Below are 7,451 nucleotides of genomic sequence, written 5' to 3'. Positions count from 1 at the left end.
GAGGAATGGATTAAAAGTCTAACATGGTAAGTAGCAAGTACATACAATTTGTGATAAAGCTATACCATATACTTACACAAAATATCAATTGGTGTATGTTGTTTGTAGGTGATATTGTATTAATTGATGAAACTAGGGTCAGAGTAGAGGCTAAGTTAAAATTATGGAAAGAAACTTTGGAATCTAAAGGCTTTAGGATAAGTACAAATAAGATAAAATATACGAAATGTAATTTTAGTAATGTTGGAGTGTCAAGCTTGCCTGAAGGAAATCCAAGCAGCCCATTTATTGAGAAATCCAATGGCTGATGTTATTTCTTTTACTATGAGGGGCAGTGATGTAATTTACATGAAATGAATTGTAAATAGATAAGGAATAAACAGCAGGTGGCAGGGGTTTGCGGCTCTTCAGTTTTATAGCAGCGCACAAGGTTTTCTTTGCTCCAGCCGCGAGAGACTCTTGCAGAGCCGCAGCGAGACTTCTACTTCTCCAGCCACGAGAACCTTCCCAATCGAGAGAGGAGACCTGCAACGAGGAAGCCATCACCGCCAAGAGATCCTTCAGCAGTAGCGCGCGAGAGAGGGAGACGGTAGGAGGTGGGTGCGGCGTGGGTATCTGCAACGGAGGTTCGCGCAAGGGTAAGGCAAGGTAAAAGCTCATATTTAGTTTCTTGGGGAGGGTTTCTTTTAGAGAAATCAGGGAGGAATATAGGGAGAAACCTAGGGTTCTTCGCTGGTGCGAAGGGGGGATTTCTTGGATTATTCTTGGGCTGATTTCTAGAGGAGATCGGTAAGACAAGAAAGGGTAAATCTGTGTGTACTTGTATTTATTTTCGCTGATTTAATGAAGTGTCTCTAGAGGTGAGTTTCTGCAGTGGATGTAGGCTAATTTTTGGGCTGAAACACGTAAATGTGTTCTTGTGGGTTGTGATTGTGGCGTGTTTTTGTTTTTGCTGAATATTATTTGGTGAACATATATTTTTCTTGATCAGACTTTGCACACACTCGCGTCAAAATAAATAGGTTTAAGTTTAGGTGTGATTCTGGTTGATGATTGGACAAAAAATTAGATTGTTATTGTGGTTTGTTTGGAATTAATTAAAATCTGAAAATAGAATTAGCAATCAGCTAAATTACACAAACCAAGTAATGGTAAGAGGAATATTGGAGACAAAGTAATACTTGATGATGAAGAAATAAATAGCACTTGTAGATTTCGATACCTTGGATATATTATGCAAGCTGAAGGAGAAATTGAAGATGATGTAATGCATAGAGTTAAAATAGATTGGGTAAAATGGAGAAGTGCTTCAATTATGCTTTGTGATCATAGAATACCCTTAAAATTAAAAGGGAAGTTTTATATGATAACTACAAGACCAGCTATGATATATGGATCAAAATGTTGGGTGACGAAGAAACATAATATCTAAAAGGTTAAAATTATCGAGATGAGAATGCTTAGATGGATGAGTGATATAACATTGAAAGATAAATAAAGGAATGAAAATATTCGTGGTAAGTTAGGTGTAGTTCCTATAGAAGATAAGATAAGGGAGGGATGACTTAGATGGTATGAACACTTGCAACGTAGGCCACATAGTGCGCTAGTGAGGAAAAGTGAGTTAGTTACTGTGGGGGACAGTAGAAGAGGTAGGGGTAGACTTAAAATAACTTGGGAGGAGATACTGAGTAAGGATTTAATGTCCCTGAATCTGTCAAAAGAAATGGTCCATGATCGCATAAATTGGCAAAAAAGGATTCATATAGTTGACCCTACTTTGTGGGACTTAAGATTTGGTTTTGTTGTTGTTGTTGTTGTATTATCTTATTGATGCTCGGTAGAAAAATTGTGAAAGATTTATCGCACCCTATGAAGTACAAAGATACCATTTGAATGAGTGGAGGGAAGGACACCAACCAACCACCCCTTACAAAGTTTTCAATATGAAACATGTTGCCACTAGGAATGTCACTAAGAGGTGTTTTGGACTACTAAAGCTACATTGGGCCATCCTTAGGAGTCCGTCTTTTCATCCAATCAAAATATAAAGCTGAATTGTTATGAGTTCTTGTCTTCTCCATAATTTCATAAGAAAAGAGATGACAATTGACCCAATAGAGAACAAGTTGGATATATTACAACTAACATCCTCTAGCATAGAAGGTTATTTAATCACAACAATTGAAACATGGACTTTTTGGAGAGATAATATGATAATTGATATGTTCAATCAGTGGAGAAAAAAATATCTAATGAAGTTCGTTTGGTTGTATGAACTTCTTGAATTAGTAATTAATGTAGAAACAACTATATGTACATCAAATGAATGAATGAACTTGTTTGGCATGTATTCTTGAATCTTTGTTGTAGCGATACTATTCATTATATTGAATTTTAGTGATGCATCCACTATATTAAATGTTTCTTAAATGATTTAGTCTCTAATTAGATTAAGGCTATTCTTATATGTATGTCAAATGAATGGACTTCTTTTTTGACATGTATTTTTGAATCTTGGTTGTAGTGATACCATCCATTATATTGAATTTTAATGATGCATCCATTATATTTAGTGTTTCTTAAATGTATTCTTGAGTATTGATTGGTTTTTTAGGTATGGTATTGGAAGACACTCGTGGCCCTAGTAAAAACGAAAGGTTGTGGGTTGAAGAAAAATATGAAAAATTATTTTAGGCTCTTCTTGATTTGCAAAAGAGCAGAAAGTATGATGCTGATCGTGATTTCAAATCAGGTCATTATAGTTCAGTTGAGAGCATACTTGTAATGACTTGCCAAATTCAGGTTTGAAAGCCGATCCTCATATTAAATCTAAAATGAAAACCCTGAAACAACAATTCAACATTATGTATGATATGTTGCATGGGCCAAGCAGTACTAGTTTTGGGTAGGCTGATAAGTCAAGTAATGCGTTGTTGCAGAAAAAGTCAATTTGGGCTGAGTATTTAAAGATATTTATGTAACATTCATGTAATGTTTTTATTTCAAACGAATAATGTTTTGTTTATTTTTACTAATGAAATTAACCTTCAATGTATTTTTATTTTTATTTTTTTAAGAGCAATGAGAATGCTGGATAATTTAAAGGACAAGTGTTATCCACACTATCATTTACTTTCTTTAATGTTTGGGAAATATTGTGCATCTAGAAGAGATGTTGAAACTCCGACAGATTTTAGAGGAATTGGAAAGAGAAGAAAATGCCAAAGGAAATAATGATTTGGAGGGTGAAGATGTTGGAGATGCTTCTCATATTGGGTTCTGGGTTCCCCATGCACATGTCCCAACTACTTTTGTTGAGGTGAGTTTGAAGAAGAAAAAGAAAAAAAAGAGTTGATAGTGATGAAACATTTGTAGAGATAATGAAATAGTTACCTTTCTCGGCGATGTGTTAGTGAACGGAATAGTCGTGCGACTTAAGATCCATCAGTTAAGGAATTGAGATTGAAGATCAATAATGGGCTTTTGAAGATACAAGGTCTAAGTATGATCAGAAGGCACAAAGAAATGATAAAAATTGGATTAGATCGCATGTTAACTTAACCCTTTTTTTTTTTAACTATTGCTCATTAATTGGCTTATTTAATGTGCAGTTGAAGAAAAACGTGTCAATTTGAAACTTTAAATATTTGGGATGCACTTATTATTCCCTTTATTTCTCTTGTCCTTTTGAGTTGGCATTGAATCATTAATTGGGTTAATTTTCTTTACATTCTTCTTTTATTTTTACCGTTATGGTCATTTATTACTTTTCACAATACAACCTTTTATTTTATCTGTTGATTTTAAAGCAAAATGTTTCTAAGGCATTGAAAATTGTATGCTATTCTTATTTTGAAAATATTTTTGAAAAGCAGTGTCATTGTCATATTTTTTTTTTAACCAAAATACTTTTCACACCTAAAAGAAATGGTTGCAACCTTATATTTTTGGCAAGTTAATTGTTATCACTCTGAGAAGTCACTCCGAGGGTGCTATTGACTCAATACATTCTTAAAGCGTGTAACTATATTCCCGAACTCATATCTTTGTGATGCACATAGCAGCCTCTTTTAATTAAGGTTAAATTTTAACCTTTATAAAAATTGGTAGCACAATTATGTCGCTAGTATTCAAATTTGATAAGGGAAAACATGGTCGGTACTGGGTAGCAACTTGTGCCATCATTCGGATGGATCTCAAGTTTTTTTCGCTTTTCTTTATTTTATTGCTCGTGAAAATAGGATTGCAACAAATAAAGATCGTATTCGAGAAATTTTGGTGTATTTTAACCATGTAACAATAATAATATTAATAAGGAAGACACCTCAAATTAGTTTAATTTTATTTGTTGCTTTATTAATGGAAATTGGAACAAGAGGCATCAAACGCAAGTGCAGACGCACACCAGATACGGTAGCGTATTATCCTTTTGGCAGCTTCCTTTAGCCCGACCTTGGTACTCCGCTGCACACTTCAACGGACATGTTACTGGATTACACTTTTCATTTGTGAAGGAAAGGTTACATTTTTTTGGTTGAGCCATGCTTGGTTCCATCATCAGTAGAGCTACAACAAAAGACATCAATAGTAAGTCTAGCTTTTGAATGCAAATAAGAAAATTTTAATTCAAATGGATTGTTGGCTTATTTTTCATTCAATAACTACATTAAAGGCAGACAAACAATGAAAGATAATGGAACAAACCTGAGAAAACGAGGATGGAAAAGAAAATAGGAGTGAATAAAAGTTTAGCCATCTATTCTCTTCTCTTCTTGCCTCTCCTCTTCTCCTTGTATCTTTCGTTTATTGATGAATGGTCGAGTTACCAATGCCCACTCTATGAAACTATTTATAATTGTCTTTGCATCTAATTTGAATGTGCCATTAATGAAAAAGATGGAACACTTTAAAGATTGGGCCCAAAATAAAACTTTATTCATTTTGGGAAAATACACCATACTTACCTTAAGTGAGTATTTATATGTATTTGAAATGATGGTGCCCGAGGTCTTTTGGACACTCGACTAATCCACAGGTACCGCTAATTCCATAAGTGTATCTACCTGAAATTGAATCTCCGATACTCCTTGTTACTTACTGATGTCTTTGCACCGTGCCATGCCCGTGAGGGCGGAATTATTTTTCAGTCTATATTATGTATTAACAACAATCCGTATTGACTTCAAAATCCCGCAAACCCCAAATCCTAATTATTATAATTTTAAATTTTTAAAATTTAAAACTAATTTTTAATTAATTTAATTCTTGTTTTCTTGATTACGATTGGAGCATATTATTAATTAGAGCATTTTAACCCATAAAATATATTATTATTTTTACCCTCTTAGAATTTTGGTTGTCTTTCACAAACATCTCTCCCTCCCTCTCCCCTTCTCTCGTTGATTGCCACAAATCTCTTTAATAGCTTTAAATTTGCAATCTCGCTCTTTTGCTCCCACTTAAATCCTTCTCTTAATCATTTCCATGAATCCTTCTCTCAATCAAGTGAATTAGTCATATCTATCTTGATTGTTTCGTATGTATGATTGAGTTTGAGATAATGTAACAACTTATTCCAAGTATTTAATATTTGCTATATGAAATTTCGATTTTGTGTTATATGAGTTGTGTTCTATTGAAATTTTATAAAATAAATAATATTTTCAAAATTTTCTCATAAAATTTATTTATAATTTAATTTTTGTCACAGTGAAAAATGTTTGAATTCAAAAATTTCTATAATGATCAATCTATATTTATGCTAATTTATTGAAGCATGATGGTATCCATTTATGACAATATAAATATTGAATATCAATTTATGAAATTTCTATATTTTGGAAAAAAATATATCTAATAAATTTATTTTTGATTAATTATTTAACAATTAATATAACTAGTATTGGTGACAGTAAAACATATTATTGAGAATTAAATTAATTATTAATTCAATTATGCTTATGCCATGTTTGGTTTGCGAAATGAAATGGATCGGGAATCGAATGGAATGAAATTTTGAATGGAGAGAATGAAGAAATCAAATAATAAATTCAATTCCATTCCATGCCACTCCATTCTATTCCTATATACCAAACATGTGGATAAGAGTTACAGAAAATTTTAATTTAATTATTATTAGTGTTTCTAGAAAGTATTAATTCTGTAATATTTTAGGAATTACAAAAAAAAAAATTTAATTCAATTACTATTTCTGATTGATTAAATTATAATGTTCTAATTGGTTGATTTCTAATTTTTTTAATTAGTTGCAATTGGTTAACCCTTTGATAAAAACATTGCCAATTAAATTAATTCTTAATTAACGCTAATGACAACAAGAAATTTTATCTCTCTTTACATCATATTCTCGAATCTATCTAATATTATTTTCTATTATATTTTTATATGAAATATTTTGCATAATTAACATGAATTTTGAAGAATTTGAAAATTTTGAAAAATGTGTGTGTGTGTGTGTGTGTTTTATTTTATTTTACTTTATTTTATCTTATGGATCATCCACTTTAGAATTTTTTAAAAATTTAATGGCGTTAATTTGTAGTATCATACTTTTTAGTTAAAAACGACATCAAACAAATTAGAATGTAATAAGTTGTGTTTAAATTCATGTTGACTTTAAATTAAAAAGAAATAATTACTAAATCTCCAACTATCATAAGACTCTATACTGCATTATTTAAATTAGGATACCAAAATAATGTCGACCTTGAAATATTAATAAGAGTGATAAAAATAAAATTTATTGAAATTAATGCAAGATTTTAAAATTATTTCAAGTATAAAATTATATTTATATAGTGAATAAATTGTATTCCATTAGAAAAATTTTTAAAAAGCATACCAAAATTATGTGTTTGAATTTTTAATGAAATAAAATGTTAGTTTTCTTTATATGAAATTTAAAAATATTTAAATCATATTCAAGTTCACACTGAGAATGTTTTAAAATTAATATATGATGATAGCAATACATAAAAGAAAATTGTATCACTATATATTTTATAAGCACGTTGACAGTCTTTGTATAAATATATTGAATTTTCTAAATCTTTTTTTTTTTGTTAATTTCAATAGAAATAAATTTATTTAATTTACATATAATTAATCTAAAAAATTATAATTTGCTGTGCATTTAAAATAATGAAATTTATATGCAATTTTTACAACGATGTATTTTTCAACATGTAGATTCATGAAGCTTTTATCGATACACACACAAATATATGTATTTTTCTCTTACGCTCAATATTACTAAAAATAATTTTTTAATATAATTAAAAGTTCAGAAAAAAAATCAAATGTTAATGATGCTTAAAATTAAAATTTTGTTCATTAGTTTGGTATGTATTTTATTTTCTTTCTTATTCTCCTTATTTTCATAACTAAAGATGAAAAATTATTATTATTATTTTTTGTGTTTTCTTTTT

General features: G+C 30.4%; 1 long non-coding RNA gene across 1 annotated transcript; it reads right to left on the bottom strand.

The window, feature by feature from the left end:
- Nucleotides 1-4,333: 4,333 nt before the first annotated feature.
- LOC131150602 (uncharacterized) lies at nucleotides 4,334-4,832 on the bottom strand. Its single transcript, XR_009135575.1, has 2 exons — nucleotides 4,708-4,832; nucleotides 4,334-4,569 (listed from the first exon to the last, which is right to left on the bottom strand). It is a non-coding gene; the product is annotated as an uncharacterized LOC131150602 (long non-coding RNA).
- Between the last annotated feature and the right edge of the window lie 2,619 nt (nucleotides 4,833-7,451).

Source organism: Malania oleifera, chromosome 3 (genome assembly GCF_029873635.1).
Source record: "Malania oleifera isolate guangnan ecotype guangnan chromosome 3, ASM2987363v1, whole genome shotgun sequence".
Lineage (NCBI taxonomy): Eukaryota > Viridiplantae > Streptophyta > Magnoliopsida > Santalales > Ximeniaceae > Malania > Malania oleifera.
The sequence above is the reverse complement of the archived record's forward strand: the minus strand, read 5'-3'. Positions and strand labels throughout refer to the sequence as shown.